The following is a 20,394-nucleotide window of genomic DNA, read 5'->3' as shown; positions in this document are numbered from 1 at the left end:
ACACGGGGCCTGTCAATGACGTTAGTTACCCTTTGTTACCGCCTTTACTGACGTAAACCAAATGACAACAGTGTCATGGACAAATGCGGAAGTAGTGTCTTTCGTCCGGGAACCAATAGCTTGCTTCAAGCAGTTCCTTATTTATTCTTCTTGCACATTTTATGGTGGATTGTGTTACTTATTTATGGAACAAAATTACTGTTTACAATCTGCCACTGGTTCTGTCGACAAGGACAGCCACCGTAAATGTAAGCGTACAGGCCAACCAAATGACCCAAGAAGAATTTAGGACAAGAGGAGAGAAAGAGCGAGGATCAATATCGGTGTTGCATTTTCTAGATAGCTTCGCGACAAACTTCAGCTAGAAAGAGATGCCGATCTCACTTGTGTTTTACTTGACAGGTGAGTTGTTTTGATTGGTACCTTTACAGAAAACGTATACTATTATAACAATCAACAAGATTAGTATTATGGGGCATACACGCCAAACGCGGGGCATCGCGTCTCTAGACCAGCGCGGGGACACGTCTGATCTATAGTCTGATCGCGTCTTTGCATTGACTTTGTATGTAATGTACTCGCGCAAAACGTTGAACTCGCGTTTGCTATGTATGCCCAATTATTGTACACGAGTGTATATATTTGTTGAACAAGTGGTAATCATTTTCATATCGTCTGAATGATTGCCGTCAGTGGTTGGGTAGAAGACAACAAATCCCATCATTCCACACTCCTTCTTAGCATCATCAAACCACGCGATTTTTTATTGTTTTGGTAGTGGGCCCTCTAGTGGCAGGTCCTACGACCTGTACCTTTAACTGGTCCAGGTGAGTACACTAGCACACAGAAATCCCATGCTGGTACCAGCATTCAAAACACAGCATATGCTGGTCTTCTCATTAGGGATGTCTCCACCCTGTCAAAAGCAGTTGTTAAATGATGAAAAAGCTGTGAATAAGCACTCTGTGCTGTGCCCTTTTGTTTCAGCGATGCTGAATGTATTTGTGGAGGTGAAAAATAGCATGCTAAAAATGTAGTGGAAAATGCAGCTAGGGAGCCTACTATTTTGGTACTTGCTGAATTTGCGATTGTTGCCATTTCCATTATCACCTGCTGGTGTAATGTACAGTACAAACATTTCAGAGCTGCTTTTCAGATGCACAGTGGCCCCACTAACATATTCCATGAAATGTTGTACGTGAAAAGCAAGCTTGTGCAGTTAACTAAAATAAATACCAGCTATTTTCACATTTTGTTAATTAATGCAATGACGGTGATGCATTTTTAAGTGTGCTTTAGTGTCCAAATACGTTTTCTGGGGCCACATATTGTTTGTGCATGGGGGCATGCAGATGTTTTCTGGTTATTTTATTCTGGAGGAAAAAATGAATATTTGTGACCTAATTACATGCAAGGGAGCCTGCATCTTTAGAAGACTGGAATCTGGGCTAAATACAAAATCTTTTTATAAATGACTTGGTAATCTGACAGTTTTTCATTTAAGAATCAAGTATTGTTGTTTTTTTATTGATATGACTAATTTAAGACTATAAAAGATTACTAAAACAGGAAAACATTTGTAAATGCAGTAAGGGGGAAGCAAAGTCAATTAAAACAGAACTATTATATAATAAATGGGAAAGAACTTACCATCTTCCCCACTGGTTAGGGTGAATTTGGGTAAGAGCCGCTGGTTTTCACTGTTTTATGTAAGAGATGCTACACAACTGCACATTAAAGCTTCAATATCTCTTCAAGACAAATCTGACTAGATGACAACTCATTAACTCAGTAGCTGAAGGAAAAGGAGTTTCTTAAGCTTCATGAAGGGCCAAATATTCCCATTTCTATGTGCTTGCTGTAAAAGATCAGTATTCAGGTTTTTTTTTTTTTTTTTTTTTTTTTTTCACTGCAAGGTTCAGGTAGCTAAGTGATTTCTGTCGTCAATTCAGATTATCAAGTCAGCAGTTTTCTTAGCTTCTCCAAACTGTGCTGTTTGACCTTCTCACTCTTCATGAAAAGCTTTGTTAGTGCATCAAGCATGAACAAAAACTATCTAAAGCAACAATTCCATTTCAGGGACAAGTAATCATGATTCAAAATGCCATACAATTAATTGCCTTGTTGTCTTGATCATCACTTATTTTAATTTTAAAAGTTTAGGACTATATTCAGCTGAACACACAATGCATAAGAAATTTTCCTTCCCAAAATTTCAGAGGTAACCCATTCTTGAAACTGAACTGCTCTATTTGAACCAAACAACAACAAACCGTGTTAATGTGTAGGATTAGCTCCTCTGTACTTAACAAAACTATAAATGAATAAAACTTGCTGATTTATCTCTACTTCTGTATTTGACAGCCACTAACAACTAAGGTATGGCTCTGAAATTCAGAGTTGGTTCAGTCTTCAAAGTAAGCATGATAAAAGCTGCCTCACATGGTATGAACTCGGTATGAAGATGAAAGAGAACTTCTCCGTTCCATCACCATCTGTCAGCTCTCCTCTATCCTCTCACAGAAGTCTTTTAAACTCCCTTCCATTTTCTATTTGACCTTTGAGCACGGTGGATATGCAGTAGTCTAGATGAACACCAGTCCACACATTTGTGGTATAATCTAAGGCAGTTAGGTGTCAGCACATGAGGTCCATAGATAATTATGTTACTTTTATATTTGTGGTGTAACTGTGACTTTAATGACGCACATTGGTCCTGTCAGCAACACTCTACACCACACACTCCAACTACACCCACTTGTTCATACTGAGTGAGTTTCATTTTCCATCAGCTTCCAAACAAATCATGAGGCAAATTACACCTAAATGTGTGTTAGCTGTTTGATTACGACAGTTCCATTTTGTAGCCTGTATGTTTAGGGATTAAATCAAGACTTTCTGTATAATCTGTGTAATTTACAGAAGAGAATAAATAAGCAAATGTATGGCATTTTAAAGCTTGTTCAAACACATTCTGCTGCCGCACACATAGAAGAGTCAGGTGGTCTTACCGAATCAGGTAACAGCAGAAGAGTAGGCTGAGGATGAAGACGAAAATGGCCGTCCCGAAGACCACGATGTAGATATTCAGGGGAAGGTTCTGGAACCCTATATTTGGCATCCTGAAACTGTAATGCTGTAAATCTGAGGTCATGGATAACCTAGAAAGAAAGGGGAAAAGAGACAAAGAAACATTAGTGGATTTATTAATCACAACACTAATGCAAATGCTAGCAGACCACATGCCCGTTAGTGTAGTAATCCATTCATGCTGCGTCAGCTCAATCTCAAAGGAAAATAATCACCCTCTCTGCGGATGCAGGTATAAGTCAATGTTCTTGTCAGACTGTGATTTGATATGTGGCTTGGCTTGATTTCTGAACTGTTTCCACAATAACTGCTTATGTACCCCACAGACCAATATAAACTCATGAATGCATTAAATTGTGCATTGGGCACTGCATGTAATATTCTAGTGGAGAGAGTTTGACAACATTGGTCCTGTAGGAGCCATTAAGCAATACTCACACTGTCTGTCTGTGTTAACTAATCTACTGAGAGTCAGCACAGCTTTCACTTGGTCCCTTATGAGCATGTTTTTTTAAAATATATATTTAATATATGAGATATCTTAAACCTAAAACTGTTTCAGAAAGATGAATACATCTTCTTGCCAAAATGTACATTCAAGTAATGAAGTACAGTCACCCCAAAAAGTATTTGTGACACTGGACACTTTCAATTTCAACATGTTAGAAAATATGAAATGTACAAAACTGCCAGAGCAAGATGTTTCATAAAGGATAAAACACAAATTCAACTGCATTAATGAAAACTGTTTAATAAAATCATTAAATAATGAAAGAAGACACTACAGGCAAAACTACTGTTTATTCAGGAACTGGTCAAATTTGGGCAATTTTACTTCCATAACTTGTTTTCTTTCAGACTAGTGACATTTTTTTTTTTTTTTGAGTGTTTGTTTTATTAGAATTTATCTACTTAGATTTCAATTTCCACATTTTATTACAATTTATCTACTTCGATTTCAATTTCAACATTTTATACCTAAAAACATGGTGATATTTCCTGGATGTTTCACAGTATTTTCTGTTTAATGGAGTGATAAAAGGCAAGATCTAAAATAAACTTTTAACTCAGATCTCAACAAAACAACACTATTAGATGACTCATTTGCATAATTGTTATGCAACTAAAGTTAGGAGATGTAATAGTTAATATCAGCATAAAAACAACAAAAGTCAAAGATAATTCCCTTCTATAATAGAAAATAAAAGTTTATTTGGAAGTGGCAAACCCTTCCAAATAATTCTCATAGTGTCACTAAATAATGTCTTAATCCATATGATAACATTTTAGGATTAGTCTAAATAACATTTTTAAGAACAGCAGGAGTCAGTGTTTGTGTGTAGCTCTTTGTTTGTTTACATCTGTGAGAGTGAGAGTTTTCACTGGACATTCTTTAGGATGTTACTCCCGCCCGGCACGGGCATGTCTGGACATGCCTTTAGTAGACAAGAGACACGTTAGATGATGTGTGTGTAAACAAAGGGGGAGGTAGAGAAAAACTGTCAGATGCAACAGCACATGCAGCTGGGTGTTAGGCGTCATACTTTGTTCTCACAGGCCAACTTGTACAGTCCCTATAAACATCTAACATCCTGGAACTGTCTAAACGAATGCGACGGCCTTTGACACATTCGGAAAAACTCCCACTTTCACCCAGGTTCCTACTGACAGATTGTTTACTTTGCCTCTCTGCCTGTCCTCCTCTGTCTGTCCATTACAGCTTTACCCATGCAAAGCTTTCTGACAGATGAGGGTCAATATCCAAACAGAAAATCAATAACCAGCTGCCTTCACACACACACACACACACAGTTATATCAATAACAGCATCCCTCATTCTTACCGATACAGCATGTACTGCATGAGGTCTGAATCTGTCAGGCTCTGCTGAGGCAAAATACGATTCACTTCTCTTCTCCTTTCTTTATTGCTGTACAGCCATTAATCGTCTGAGCTCTTGTGGCCTGGTTTTTGTCACAAAGCCAAAACATACATACACACTGACATTTTAATGCCCTCAAACAAAAAGATGCATGTACTTGGGAGAACTCCTCAAGTTTAGGACACGGAAAAGTATCCGGAAGGACTTAGATAATAAAAGAATGAGGTTGGGTAGGGCATGGGTTCAAGACTCCTTTTCCCCTCAGTGTCACTGATAATATTCATTTTAATGTCATGTCTGTTGAATGATTACTTGATTGCATAATTTTGCCACTTTTTATATATTTTAAAATGCAAAATAAAAAGATTCTCAGTATCAGCCCAGGTATTCGTTGCTGATAATATGTGAGCAAAACATCTTAACTACTTATAATTGGTTGCCACCAATTAAATGCAGGGTCAATGTCAGGTTACAGTACGTTGCTCAGACGAGAAGACAAAGTGAGAGCTGAATGCATTGTCACATCACTTTCACTCCCAGTTAACAGTCGCAGCATTCCAACTGAGATTTGTGTTTACCAACCATAATGAGAATACACAAAACCAGTTTATATAAGTAAAAAAAATCCAACACCATCAATAAAATATACACTGATATGGAATTTTCTTTGGGCGATATCAATAACCATTAATCAACAGCTTATTCTGATGATACAATAGCTGGTGCTAATTTACTTTCTGAAATATTATTAGATATCTCGATATAATATTATCAGATAAACTGGATTGCATATTATACTATATTGTTATATCTGATTCCGCACGCCTCCTTGCTTTTGTCCCCTCTCACCTCGCGTGTAGAGAACTAGTCAAAAAAAAAAAAAAAATTATATGGAGATACTTCAGTTTTAAGGCGTAGGGCGAACGGCAGGCAGATGTCTACTGTAGGGCCCAATGAAACGCGGACGGAATCGCGGAATCCAGTCATAAAAAATTGAATTTACAGTTTAACGCGGAATGTCACGGAATTGGTCAAATTTTAAATGAATTAATCAAAAGTCGGTCATGCACTTACATCAAATCGCGAAATGGACTAATATCTGCAAATATTAACCCGGAAAAGTCTATTTAAATATGAATCCTGCATGTTCTGCGTGTCTGTGTCAACGAATGGAGCAGAAGCGCGTCTTCATTCATTAAACACGGAAGCTCGCATAACGCTCGCGCTGATTTCATTGTCTTTCCTCTCTCTAAATAAAGACGTGAACACATGAGGAACATCTCCAGAACTGCACTGAGAGTCACTTCATGAGCATCTGACCGTTTGATTTGAGTAAGACTAGCTCATATCACATCATAGACTGTGGTATCACATACACAGAACTGTAAAGGTAAACCCGTCAAAATAAAAGTATTTGACAGAAATCTATTACTATTGTACAGATAGCCCAATACTACTACTATTAAAATGAAACGAACATAATTTTATAAGGAATAATCACACAACATTTCTCCCATGTTTTATTTTTAATAGTAAATCCCCTTTGTTTACCAAAAAATAAAGTTTGCTTAATTTTAAATAATTAAAAGATAAATTAAATGAATGTTTTATGCCTTCATTTGATAATCAGAAAAATGTAAATACACAGAATTTCTGAAGGGAAAAAAACATTTCACATAAGGCTATTTTAAGAATGCTTTTTAACTAATTAAGTTGTTTTTATGCATTTAAATAATTGCACATGCTAAAACACAGAATTAGGTAACAATAAAACATATGGTGAAGAAAAAAAATAAAATAGGTTTCATAGGCCCCTTAACATGTAATATTTGCCATATTTGTTTTTGCAGTAGTTTTTTGGGGGTTATTTTTCCTGTAAAGATATCGAGATATATATCGTATATCGAGATATAGCAAAATATATCGAGATATATTTTTTGCTCCATATCGCCCAGCCCTATATTATAATAATAATCATAAGATGAAGCATCAGATATAAGTCATGAATCGTTGGAAAGATCTCATCACTGAGACACTAAAATAAAGCCAGTAAAACTAAACAAATAAGTTAAAATATTGGGCAGGAATTCCTTTTTTTTTTATTGGTATCATTATAATAAACTGAATTTAAATAGTAAGTGCAAATAATATAACTGCTGCTATTTCAGTTACGTCTTTGCATTGCAAGTTTTATCTGGTAATTAATAAAACGATTTAATGAGTGAAGTGATATTGTTCTGCAAACGCATTTCTTCCAACATTGCCAGTTCAGTGCAAAAATCCAAGTCCATTTTTGCTTATGAGTCTGGTCCACTTTCAAACAAAGCTTGAACCTTTAAACAAGCTGAAACTTTTTCCAGGTAACAGCAGCTATCAATTTTATAACCATTTAACAGATCGTAAACGTAAAAAAACGCAGCACTGATTTATAGCAAAACTGATTACAGTTTATGACACTGGTAGGAAAAATATTTTGTTTACCCATGACATAATAGCAAGAATCCACCCTAGGGAGTGTTAGGGATTTTCCCCAAATCAGATCCTGTGATTCTGAGATGATGTTTCTTAAATGAACAATAGACATCTTTCCTTCCTGTCTCATTCTCGATGGACTGCAGTACGATAATTATGCAACTTTCAAGAACCTTGCCTTTGAAGGGAATGGTGTGAAAGCTTTAGAAACACATGTCTACTTCTCAAAAAGGAGAAGAGGGAAAGCTTGCAGAGGTCACAGCAGGGACACTGCCAATGAAAACTCCCAGAGTGTGTACCAGAGTGACAGTTTCACGTACCAACTTCTGCTAAGAAAGCGAGTCGCAGACACCAAATGTATTCTGGAGCCACTGTCCTGCTGTGGAAGACAACCCAAACCACAAAAGGTGTTTTTAAGTGTCAGTCAGGCCATAGCTGTCACCCAAAATGAAGGGAAGTTCAACTAAACAGGTTCTTTTTCTGATCTTCCGTACCACAGGGTGCAATATCTAGTTTCTTCTCACCCCAGCTTCCCATTATGTCACTGAACTGACCAGACAAGGTCATTCTGCAATGCTCGGCTTGCTGTAACGACACTGCCAAATGGTATTTTCACCTCCACTAAGGAAGAAAAGCTTTTCAATAGTGCATTGATTGCAGAGTAACACTGGAGTGGCCCTTGCTTGTTCAAAATGTGATTTTTACAATCCTTAATGTGTTCAGATGGGTTATAAAAATGTGCTCTTGGGCTTAATAGAGGGATCTGACTAAACAAAGATTAATGTACAGTGAGCCATGTGCACTTAAGCAATAGCACTTATTGGTTTTATTCAAACAAAGCAAAGAAACCTACTCTGTAGTGCCCTGTTCACATCTACTTTATTTCGTTTTTTACTTTCAGTGAGAATAAAGGAGTGAGAAGTCTCAAAAAGTCTCAATAGCACAGCTGGTGCACTTGAAATATAATAAAGCACTTAAAGGATTCATTTTAGGGAAACAAATATATTCCTACAAGAAGATTTACTTACAACACCAGTAAATATCTGTGATTGGGGCTTGGAAATGAAATTGCACTGGAGTAAAGCAAGGCTTAACAATAATCTTGAATAACAGAATATTAATATCATGAACTTACCATTTGCATTACATCAAATTAAATGTTTATATAATATATATTTATAAAGCATATCCTTAGTTAGCATTCATTTTAAATATACTATTGTCTTAAATAATTAATGATCATGCATAGTTAATTAACGAAATAAATGTTAAAAATACATTAGCATATGTAAACGTTAAGAATGATCAAATAAATGATGTAGAAAAGAAATATAACCCTCGAAGGAGCACTTGAACAAGCGTGTTGAAACCCAATTTGTGAATGATTAGGGCTTTATCTGTTAAAGGTCCCATATTGTCAAAGTTGAAATTTCCTGGCTTTTTTCATGATAACTGAGGTCACGGGGCTATTTAACTACCATATCAATTTCAAAACAGTCAGTCCACAGTAAAATGCACACAGCCTGCTTAAAGTAGCTGTGATTTTTCACGAACCGTTGTGACTTCCGTAAAAAGTTGAAGGCAGAACATTCCCCTTTGTTTCGCTGCCTCCAGCTAGCGCTGTGACGTCAACTGACACTAATTACCTGTGGTTGGCCTGGTCGTGCGTCACTCAGAAAACAACAGGCCAATCAGAAGAGAGGCTCGTGAATATTAATTAGAAAGTCTAAAATCGACCTGTTTTTAGTAGAACTCCTGAGAAAGGAGCTGTAAAAATATAATGACATGGTTTTTGGTAATTATACCGCAAAAATATATTCTTAAGGACAACAAAACCTAAAATAAACTCCAGAAAAGTGTACTATATGCGACCTTTAATGCATACGGTTGCGATTTTTGTTGTCTTTCTATGTGCTACCTCTCTTCTCTCTCTCTCTCTCTCTCTCTCTACATATATATCAATATTATTACAATATTATATAAGATCATAGGGCACAATGTCACATTCCACTTTATGTACATTAGCTAAGCTCTAATCGCAATCTTAGACCTAGTGTGCCCTGATGTGAACATTGAAAACACTGACAGTATGCCGGAAAACAGAGGAAATGCCTGATTAACAGCCAAACAATCTTCCCAAGGGAGAACAACCCACCAGCACACTGGGAAAAATGAAGTGCATGCTCGTCATCACACACTAAATTCTCTCAGCTAAAGTTAATACATACATTTGTCAAATACCTATGTGTTCCTAATTGACCTTAGCAAATCACAACGGCTATTTAGCCAATGTTAAATTTGCATGGCGAGGGCATCTGGGGAAAGAGGCAGTGATTTTAAGCTGGTTTCGTGTCACACTTCTGTAAAAAGAGACGAGCTGAGGATGCCTTCAACTTGAAATGTGGCACAAGGTTTTGAAATTAGATACTACATTTTAAGGACAAAGTTTAGAAACATATTGTGCTGTCAACCCAAGAAACTTTCATTTGAAGGCCTGAATACTACATTACTGAAGCAGTACAAAACTTCAGTACAGGGAGAATTAGTTCAACTTCAAATGTCTGCCTTTAAACAGAACTCTATTATTTAGGTATTAGGTTGCTAGCTAACCTGAATAACCGTTTTTCAGCCAGCTAACAGTCGTTCAGGTAAGTAACTGACTTTAACTTAGATACCAAGATACCTTTCAAACAATTACTCCACTATGATGGTAGTTAAACTAAAAGAAAATTGACTGTAGAAGACTATAGTTTACATAATTGGTGGCAGTGGCTCAGTGGTTTATGTGAGTTGTCTACAAACCAGAAGGTTGGTGATTCAATCCCCGGCTCAACCTGACCAAGTGTCGAGGTGTCCTTGAGCAAGACACCTAACCCCAGCTGCTCCCGACGAGCTGGATGGCGCCTTGAATGGCTGACACCGCAGTCAGTGTGTGAATGAGTGTGTGAATGGGTGAATGTGAGGCAAATTGTAAAGTGCTTTGGATGGCCATGTTGTCTGAACATGAAAGCGCTATATAAATGCAGTCCATTTATCATATAGCCAAACTAAGCTACAATCCATATATTTCAGAGACTATTTCAAGTTTTAAAATCTACAACCTTTTAGTTACAGATCTGTAACCAGTAGGCCACTCCAACCAAAAGCTCTTATTAATGGCCAAATATATAATAGATATAAATCATGTTTGATCACCCTCTTGTTACTGTCTTCTAGAAAAGTGTTCAAAATGTACAAAGTTCTGACTATAAAAGTTGGAAATGCCCATTTTTGTTATCAGTAAGAGCAAAAATTCCTTCAGAGGTTAAAAAAGCACTCTTGTATTTCTGGTTAAAGAAAATAAGATACTTTCATTTTCTGTCTTTAGGCCACCAGGAGAATTCGCCATATACTGTACAGTGTACACTGAGGATATGCAACTTACTTTCTAACATTCAACTTCACTTTTACATTTGCTCATGAGTCATGTCTGACTCTGACACTTAGCACAGACACAAAAGGAAGCATTTATCACAGGAAGAGAGCTATAATTACACACCCAGTGTGCAACCCTGATTACTTAAGTGTTTGCTTAGAGATGTTGTGAAACTCAGTCAAGCAGACCATCAGCACACACCTTGATGATGACCTCTCTTATGTTGTCTGGCAGCTAAAGACCCACTGGCACATGTTAATGCATAGATATTTCAAACATCCACTGAGTGGCCCCAAACATATAAAAAATATATGACATTAAAATGGACATGCAAACATTATTAATGATGAAATTTAATGTAAAAAACATGACTGATTTGGAACTCCCAACACAGGACATCAGAGTCATAGCATCTTCATCACTCAAACAAATAGCACATGTCACATCACTCCACTCACAATGGATGGCAATGGAGTTCATGTTGCAAAAATACTGGACAAATATTGATCCATCTTTTAGCAGGGGCTGGGCAAAATAATGTGATCACATACTTGCGATGGTCTTTTATTTATCTTTTCGTTATTTACATTCTCTAGTTTGTATATACAGTATTAGGCTATACGTTTTGTTCAGCAGTGGTTATAATTTGCCAGCATTCAGTGAAATCGGTGACTTGTTGAACTTCCAGAAAGGACATATCATGGGAGCCAGTTTAGCAGAAGCGTCTGTAACCTTAGCAGCCAAATTGCTTTTACAACCACAGTCTCTACATTCATGAATGCATTCAGAAATTATGGCATGACTTCATCAGTGAAGAAGAATATTGGACAAAAACCAATGTCACAGTGAAAGTGAATGGAAGTGACCATCAGAACAAACATTGTGCCTAAACAACACAGAACTACTGCAGCTTAGGTAATAGCAAACCTAAATATTCACTTTGAAGACCCCGTTTCCACAAGAACCGACCATAAGGGACATCACAAAGCCAACATCCATGAAAGACCCACAACTGCTAACACTTCAATCACAGAAACCAATGCTAAAATGTTGAAAGATGGTGTCATGATCATAAACTTGGAGCTGGAAACTGCCAAGACGAACTTCAACATGTGCATGTATATTTCAGTACTGAATACAGTATGACCTATTTCCCAAATTGTATTACATTTTTTCCCCCCAGTGCATCTTAAACTTGCGTCATTGAAAAGTTATTATCCTGTCATCATGCACTCTTTGCGTCAAAACAAGAGTGTAAAGATCATGAGCTAAACTGTTGTCTAGATAGGCAGAAATTTAATTACTAGGTTTTAGAACAGAAACAATGACTTCGTTTATTCAGCTTTTCAATTTAAGAATGTAAACTACATTCAACTAAAGATAAAAATAACTCTACTACTCATACTGACACCACCCTCTGACCACGCTACAAAACTTGTGTAACTGCCATAAAAACTGACATGAAGAGACACCTTGTCTGTAAGTTAAAACTCTTATTTATCCATGGGAACACTATCACGCAGAAAGAAGACTCCTCGCTGAGTACTTCTGGTAATCTTCCATCATAGGGAGGGTAGTTGTTACCCCCCACCATCAAGGAAGGAGCTCAATATCTCAAGGCTTAGAACTGTAAAACCATGTTTTTACTGTCAACATGCCCCTACTGAGCAGCAAATGTTACTCCCCACCTAACATTGCTGGTTGATCATTCACTTTTAACAGCCCGTTTGACTCCAAACATGATCAATAGGGCTGTATCAGGGACATTAGTTTGGGTAATTAGCATTCCTCATGTCTGAGTAAACAGGGGGACTGGAAGGCAAAGCAATTATACGCAATGCACAAGATTCTGCATTTCTATATATAAAAAGTATAATCTACTAACCGTTAAAGGCTGGAAAAAGTGTTGAATTGCTCAATATCCTTCTATTCACTGGAGCCCTTTAAAACAGGAACATGCTTTGCCAGAAGTTGATTTTTTTAATTATTATTATTATTAGCAATAACGGTTTTTGATTCTTTTTATAAATGTCAGGAAAAAGCTGTCTGTCGTTCGCAACAGAGTCCCAAGCCAGTTTCCAGCAACTTGTGTCAAGCCCCTGCACCAGAACAAAGGCTGCTCTCTGAATCTGAAGTGGAAATTTCCACTGAGCCTTGAGCCCTGGCTATCCCAGTTGCACATTTGAAACTTAATATTACAACAAAACTAGAGGTCCTCCAGCTTGGTAAGGGGAGTGGTGTGGGTTCTGACAGTGTCAATGCTAGGTTTGTGAGAATATGTGGTCACCAGTTTCTTATTTCATCTTACATATAGTACCTAACAAGAACCGTATCAACAGCAGTATAGCAATTCATACTTTTATTTTTAGATTTTACTTTTAAATCAGCAAGGGCACAATAAAAAAAAAAAAAAACTGACGGTAAAAAGTAAAACAACAACAAAAAAAAAATTAATTAATCATGGTTTTTCACACGTTATGCTGCACAACTGTTTTCAACATAGATAAATAATAATAATAAATGTTTCTTAAGCACCAAATCAACATATTAGAATGATTTCTGAAGTATGACACTAAAGACTGGCGTAATAATGCTGAAAATAAACTTTGCAATCACAGGAATAAATTAGATTTGAACAATACCATTTAAATTGTAAAGAATATTTGACAATATTACTGTTCTTACTGTTTTTGTTCAAAAGAGACTTCTTTCAAAAACATTTCAATAAAACGGGCTTGATGAACAATGGTTGTTCCAAAGCCGTATTTATTAAATATATAAATATGATCATCCTAATGGATTGTGGGTCTTTCCTGAGCACATGCAAATCTTGCACATCTGAATCTCTGATCCATGTGAAGTGAAACTTTACCACATTAATAACCACATAATTCAGTCTTTAGGTTTGTGCATGATAAAAAAAACGAACCTTATAACAATGCAACCGTCAAAGAAGTCATCAATGAAAAGCATAAAAAAACAGTCTCAACTCAGTGTGTGTGGGCAGTGAGATTAATAACCTGTTTAATCCAGCGCAATGGTGTTACTCCTATAGCTAATTAATCCGCTTTAAGAAGCAGAGCCACAAGTGAGGGATTAGACAAGACAGAGAAGAGGAGCCAAACCCTTATGACTTTATATCTGAGGAATACAAAAGGAGAAATATTGCCTTTTTGTAGTCCACAAAAGCAAGAGTGTCATATGGGTTTGGAACAACATGAGGGTGAGCAAACAACAGAACTCTCATTTCTGGGTGAACGGGAATACGCAGTGCAGACTAAGCACTGGAAGTGAGAAGATATGATTTATAGGTCCATGGGGATGATGAATACTCTGCATGCTATCAAATAGCTTATCTTGCAATAATTCTCTCCAATGCTCTGCTGTGCTGAGAGTGCAAGTTGGCTTGATATACTGATCCGAGAACAGATCTGCCATCGCTTTTATGAGTGGTTTAATGATCCAAAAAGTACGTAAGAGGGTAAGTGTCCTGTCTTGTGAGCTTAAACAGTAACACGAGATGGCACAAACAAGCTGTAGAAGTGACACCAGCAGCTGTTGCCCCTAATTTAACCTCTCAACCAACATTCCCCACAGCAGCCTCATAAACAACTCTCACTCTGTATTTCATTTAGCCAGTCTTTGTTGTGGTCTTATTTCTCATCTTCTTTTCATCATGTGGACATTTAAATACTGTACACAAAATATGCATGCAATAATACTTTGTTTATACTAGTATTAGACAAGTGTCCTTTGTACAGAATCAGTGTTTCTAAAACAAAACAGAATGATTTTCTTTCAATGAGTCTATTAAAACTCCAGGTTCCGGAAATATCAGAGCAACTGTTCATTAAAGAGACTTACAAGCTGTCGATGCAAGACATGAAGGTGAGGGAACTCAGATGAATGATCAACCACACAAGGGACAGTTTTAATCTTACAGAATAAATGTAGAATTTCTATAATTTCTGCATTTTGGTGATATATTAACTTTAAAGGAACAGTTTGCCCAAAACTGCTGAAAATCGACTCACCTTGAGGCCATTCAAGATGTAAATGAGGTTGTTTCCTCGTCTGAACAGATTTGGAGAAATTTAGCATTGCTAAACCTTACTCACTATCAACGGATCATCTGCAGTGAATGGGTGCCATCAGAATGAGAGTTCAAACAGCTGATAAAAACATCACAATAATCCACACAACTAAATGTACAGTACTAAAAGTACTGGGATGATCTGCGCAAACTATTTCCCAGTACCATTTAAAGGGTTGCATTCGAACTGACTGTGTGTCAAGGACGTGACGAAATGAAATTTGTGCACGATGTTTAACAACGTTAACAAAGAAGAACTATGTTAACAACAGGAGGATGGAGGACGCTGTAATCGGAGCTGTGTTTTTGATATAATGGATGGACATGAAATCTCGACGTTTAAGTAAAGCGATTGAAAGAACGGAAAGGAGAATTAAGAATCTCCAGCGACAACTGGCAGTGCTACATTTGCTATAAGAGCCTGCACTTCAGCGTCCCTATATTTATCGCTGTTCATCATACTTGCCAAATAAGTTGAAACAATGGTTACAGTATGTTACACAGCGTTTTAAATCATGACGGCTGAGGGCGTTTTCGAATGCATCTGGTCAATCAGTGTCTACTTACATCACAGTAAGTACCAGTCAATACTAATTTGGTTCTCTAAAAAGGCAGTCCGGTAGGAAAATCACCCAAAAGTGGTTAGTTCCACAATTGGTACTATGAAAAGGTTCCTGCGGTGCGAAAGGCCCTTTAAGAGAGAACATAAAGATCAAACACTGTTGACAAGTAAAAACTGTTCTAAACAGATACATCAGTGGATTTGGATGTGAGAGGACTTTCCACTGGAGAAATCCTTATTATGGATTATGAACTAGTATTTTGGCCAGAAGTGACTGTTACAATTCGTTGGATTTTAAAAACATTGGATTTGTTTCTTTTCTCATTCTGATGGCACCCAATCACTGTAAAGTAGGGCTGGACGATTTCCCCCGATTTTATCGATTCATTCAAATTAATTGTTTTGCCACTTTTTTATTACACGATTTTAAATAGAAATATTACCAAATGTTAGAATTAGACACTTTGACAATATGCTGGTGATAACATTAAAGAGAAAATAACTATCCAATCGCATGTCAGTACACGTGATTAACCGCGCACATGTGACGAGCTCTGTGAAGGACCATAAATATAGTGCTAAGAGCCATTCACACAGAATGCACTTTTGTGTTGACAAAGATGCGACGCAGGCAGTGGAATAGGCCTAGGTAAACCATGCAAGAAGATAGGAATGAACTACTTTTAACTTGATGCTGTGTTTTTAGAATGGAGTTTCATGCATTATGCACTGCAGAAAATGTGAGTGCAACGGTCAAACACATCCATGTTTAAACTATGGAAAAGCAGTGCAATCGAATAAAAAACCTGTAAATAACTTCTACTGTATGTCTGATATTTCACGTTTGCATCATGTTGACAGGCTGAAAGCTGCTATTATTTTTAAAGAACATTTATAGTTAATAGAAGTCTACTGGTGTTATACCTTCAATCATTTTTTATTTGAATTACCTTGACTTTTTAGATTTTCTAAAATAATTTTCCTCTCATTATTTCTGAACACATTATACGTATAAGACAAGCTTGTACAATATGTCGTTTTAGTTTTTGCATATTTTGTTTAACATTGACAACTTCATGCGTGCTGCAATTGGAACAGAATTTTATTTAACCAAAGGGTTAAAGTAATATAGATTGGAAAATCGAGAATCGGTCAAAGATTTTTTGCAAAACCGCCCAGTCCTACTGCAAAGAATCCATTGGAAAGCAGGTGATGCTTAATTTCTCAAAATCTGAATAAACTCTACAACAAAATCTACATGTTAGATTACTGAGGGTAAGTAAATTGACAGCAATTTTTCATTTTTTGGGCAAACTATTCCTTTAAACTAACACCAGACAACTTGAACTTCAACTATCAAATATGTTGTAAAGCATTATATTAAGACTTACACTGGCAGATATATCATCTTTGTGGATTTTAGGCAGGATTCAGAATTCAGGAGCCTGCAAAACATGATGACTAATTCACATCTGTGTCTTTACAAAAGAGTATTGAGTGGAACAAACATGCAAATCCAGCTGAAGATGAATTGCCTCACTATCTAGAATTTGTTTCCACATATTCGACCTGAATAAGACAATTTCCAGCCTTATCAAAAGAAAAAATAATAATTAGTAATAATTGGAATCAACTACACTTACCACAAATGACCCATGAGTCATATGTGGCATGTGTAAAACTATTCATAAACATTATGCACAACTCAAGACAGGCTACAGGTTGAACAGCTCATTTGCATGTTAAGTAACCTCAAAGTTCTATTATAAAAACCTGAATGTATGTCAATCATAAGCATACACCATCATACAAGCATATTTTACACTGCATCACAAAGCAGAAACATCAGAAATGACCACTTTTGTTTTAAATGTCAGCACATTGAAATAAACTAAACACACAGTGAAAACAGTTGGATTTGAGGGTCAGTTGCCCCTTAATAAACTGCTTTTAACAGTGAGCTTTAGTCAATTGTTTATAGTTTTTGAGCAGTGCTCCACATAAGGTCACACAGCTGACCTCTACACCATAGGGAGCTGATATTTTCATTGTCTAAGACCAAACAGCCAGGACGGCATAAGGCAAACTGACATCTCTGGACATTGTGCACAAAAACAAGTTCTTGATTAGTTCTTGTTACGTGCCATACATGTCGTTCAGCCAGCTACACTGAAAAACACCATGCACAAGCTCGGTGTATTAAACCAGAGACAAAACCTGCCTGCTTGATGAAGTGAGGGATGCAATTAAAGTACATGAAATTTCTTGCCATGACAAATTAAGGGGAATGAGTTTAAGAGATTAAGAGTTTACATGTGCACTTTGCATATTTTGTCAATTAACCTAAAATGTGCTTTATGCACTATGTATATCAGTATTTATAATATCTAACTTGTAGGCCAAGACCCAAAATGGTTTGTTGGTCTGTTCTGATCGAGCATCTAAAGTATATATATATATATATATATATATATATATATATATATATGTTAATTTGCAAATAATATGTTAAATGCAAATAATAACTTGTTATAATTCTGCATATCTACTACAGCAAAGCTTTCAGTGTAACTCTACGGGTTTTTTTTTTTTTACTAAAGAGTCACCAAATTAGGCAAACAATAGAATGGACATGCCCTCATCCATGACTTAATTAAGTTTTAAAAAAGTAAGACCCAAAATACAGGTTTATAACTGGATAGACCTACCAAGCAACTTTAATTCAAGTTTCAATGTTCCATAACTAAACATTCCCCAGAGCTGGCGTTTATAATGAAGTGCACCGATTATTACCACTGTGTTTAACAGAAGCACGTGGTAAACAAACAGCTGGAGTCAGGCCAGCACGCGCCTCGAACATTCTGCTCTCGCGCCTCCTTTTATTATCATGATGACGTCGAGAAGTTTGATACCACACTTGAATGAATGAGCATTCAGAGAGGAAAAAAAACCCTGACGTAGTGACACACACAGCAAATCAAGGCGTCAATACTGCTCAAATTCAGAGGTAAACCCGACGAGTTCCATTCAATCAGTGAAACCACTGCTGAATACATTAGTTATAGCATATTTGTATCGGGCTGATAGTATGCAGTTTTTCTGCTGTATATACAGAGTAATGGATGCTCTCTCCTTGTAAAAGCAGAAGCATATGTGTCTAATTGTAATTAACATGAACATTATACACCTATTAGCTACATTAAACGCCGTGTCTACAACGGACGTGAGGAACCGCTAACGTGAAGTCTGTCTACACCTGACGCGACAAAACAACCGTTGCAAATCATTTAAACTTTGTGTCAGTTAGTCATAAGCCAAACGAGGCATCAGTTTATTGTCGGGGATTTGACGCCGTTCGCGTCCGGTGTAGACACGGTAGCTCACTATCCTTTCTGCTATCTAAAACATATAATAGAGGAATCCGACTCACTTCAGCGAATCGATTCGTTCGCACAGTTAGTTTAAAAGAATCTTTTAAAAAGGATTCAACGTTCTTTTACGTCATGACGTCTTTGCGTCATCCTTGGGTCCCCGACAGCCCACTGAGGAACGTAACATTCTTCAATAACGTTTTCTTACATATTGCTGTTTATTCCGTTTTTATTGCAGTTTATTATTATTAATATTATTGTATTGCTGTAAGACGCTCCAGGGCTTCATAGTAACACACATTTTGTTTAGAATTTAAATATGCATATACATTAAACTACCAATTCTCTCATCTGAAACATGTATTCACGCCCAAATAAAATTATATTTATTAAAGCCTTTGCTTGTTACTTGTTGATAAAGTTGTCAACAAATGTGCATAATATTTACAGTACATTTTATATGTAACGTTAGTTTTCGTCCTATCAGTGAAATCCTTTGTTCACTCCAAATCCACGGATTCATTATCCAGGTCGGATTATGAGTCCGACGTTTTCGAAAGAAGCGTTTCTTGATCAATGAGTAGTCGATCACGAACCGTACGGATCTATTCATTGCGATTCCCAAAAAGACCGGTGTTTTGTCAAACGGTTCAATCGGAACATTACAGAGATCCGACTCAACTGAACGATTCGCTCACGATTCGGACACATTTTACCTGCGGGCTAACGGACTCTACAACGTTAAAAGACGACTCATGTCTTAATCTTCGGTTTAAGGGTCGCGCTTTAATCGGTGCACTCGAGGAACAAACACTGCCAAGAAAGAATGTCCGTTTATGATAGTGCAACAACCACATGTATGTATTTATTGCTCATCTGGAGGTGTAGTATTATGGACTTACCAGCCGTGTCTTCGCCACTCCTCCCTCCTGCTCGATCACAAACCCAAGCAGATGAAAGAGCTCAAATTCTGTGCCTCCGCAATATAACACGACTTCTACTTTCTTCTAACAACCGACGATAAATAAATCAAATCAAGCCTTTAAATGTGCACGAATCCGTACGCATTATTAACAAATCAATGATCGTATAAACACAAGCATCGCAGGCTGTAAGTTCATTGATGCTCGTAAAACAGAAAGAAAATTCGCTCTCCAGATCGCTTGAGAATAGTGAGATGTGCGCGCTCTTAATGCGTCTTCATGGGATGGTCGATTGAGATATTTGGTGGTAAATCTGAACTCTGCACGTAGCTCACGACAAGAGCAGGTCCCTCCTCCTTAATCACAGAGAGAGAGAGAGAGAGAGAATGAGAGGGGGGAGTTAAGTCTGGGCATGTGGGGAGGGATGCGGATGCTTTCACAAAGGGAAGGGCAGATTCATACATAGCTTCTTATTATATCTACATTATATCCTCCAGAGATCTAGCAATTTGTTTGAATGAACAGATCTCTTCCACCCTCAATATCCATGGCTGAAGTGCCCTTGAGCAAGGCAGTGAACCCCCAG

The 20,394-nt window shown here is 37.1% G+C and overlaps 1 long non-coding RNA gene across 1 annotated transcript; it reads right to left on the bottom strand.

The window, feature by feature from the left end:
* Positions 1 to 1,879: 1,879 nt before the first annotated feature.
* On the bottom strand, positions 1,880 to 20,166 carry LOC113081897 (uncharacterized). Its single transcript, XR_003282365.1, has 2 exons — positions 19,788 to 20,166; positions 1,880 to 3,161 (listed from the first exon to the last, which is right to left on the bottom strand). It is a non-coding gene; the product is annotated as an uncharacterized LOC113081897 (long non-coding RNA).
* Between the last annotated feature and the right edge of the window lie 228 nt (positions 20,167 to 20,394).

The sequence above is a fragment of the Carassius auratus genome, unplaced genomic scaffold (assembly GCF_003368295.1).
Source record: "Carassius auratus strain Wakin unplaced genomic scaffold, ASM336829v1 scaf_tig00035250, whole genome shotgun sequence".
NCBI lineage: Eukaryota > Metazoa > Chordata > Actinopteri > Cypriniformes > Cyprinidae > Carassius > Carassius auratus.
Note: the sequence above shows the minus strand (reverse complement) of the source record. Positions and strands in the feature narration are given on the sequence as shown.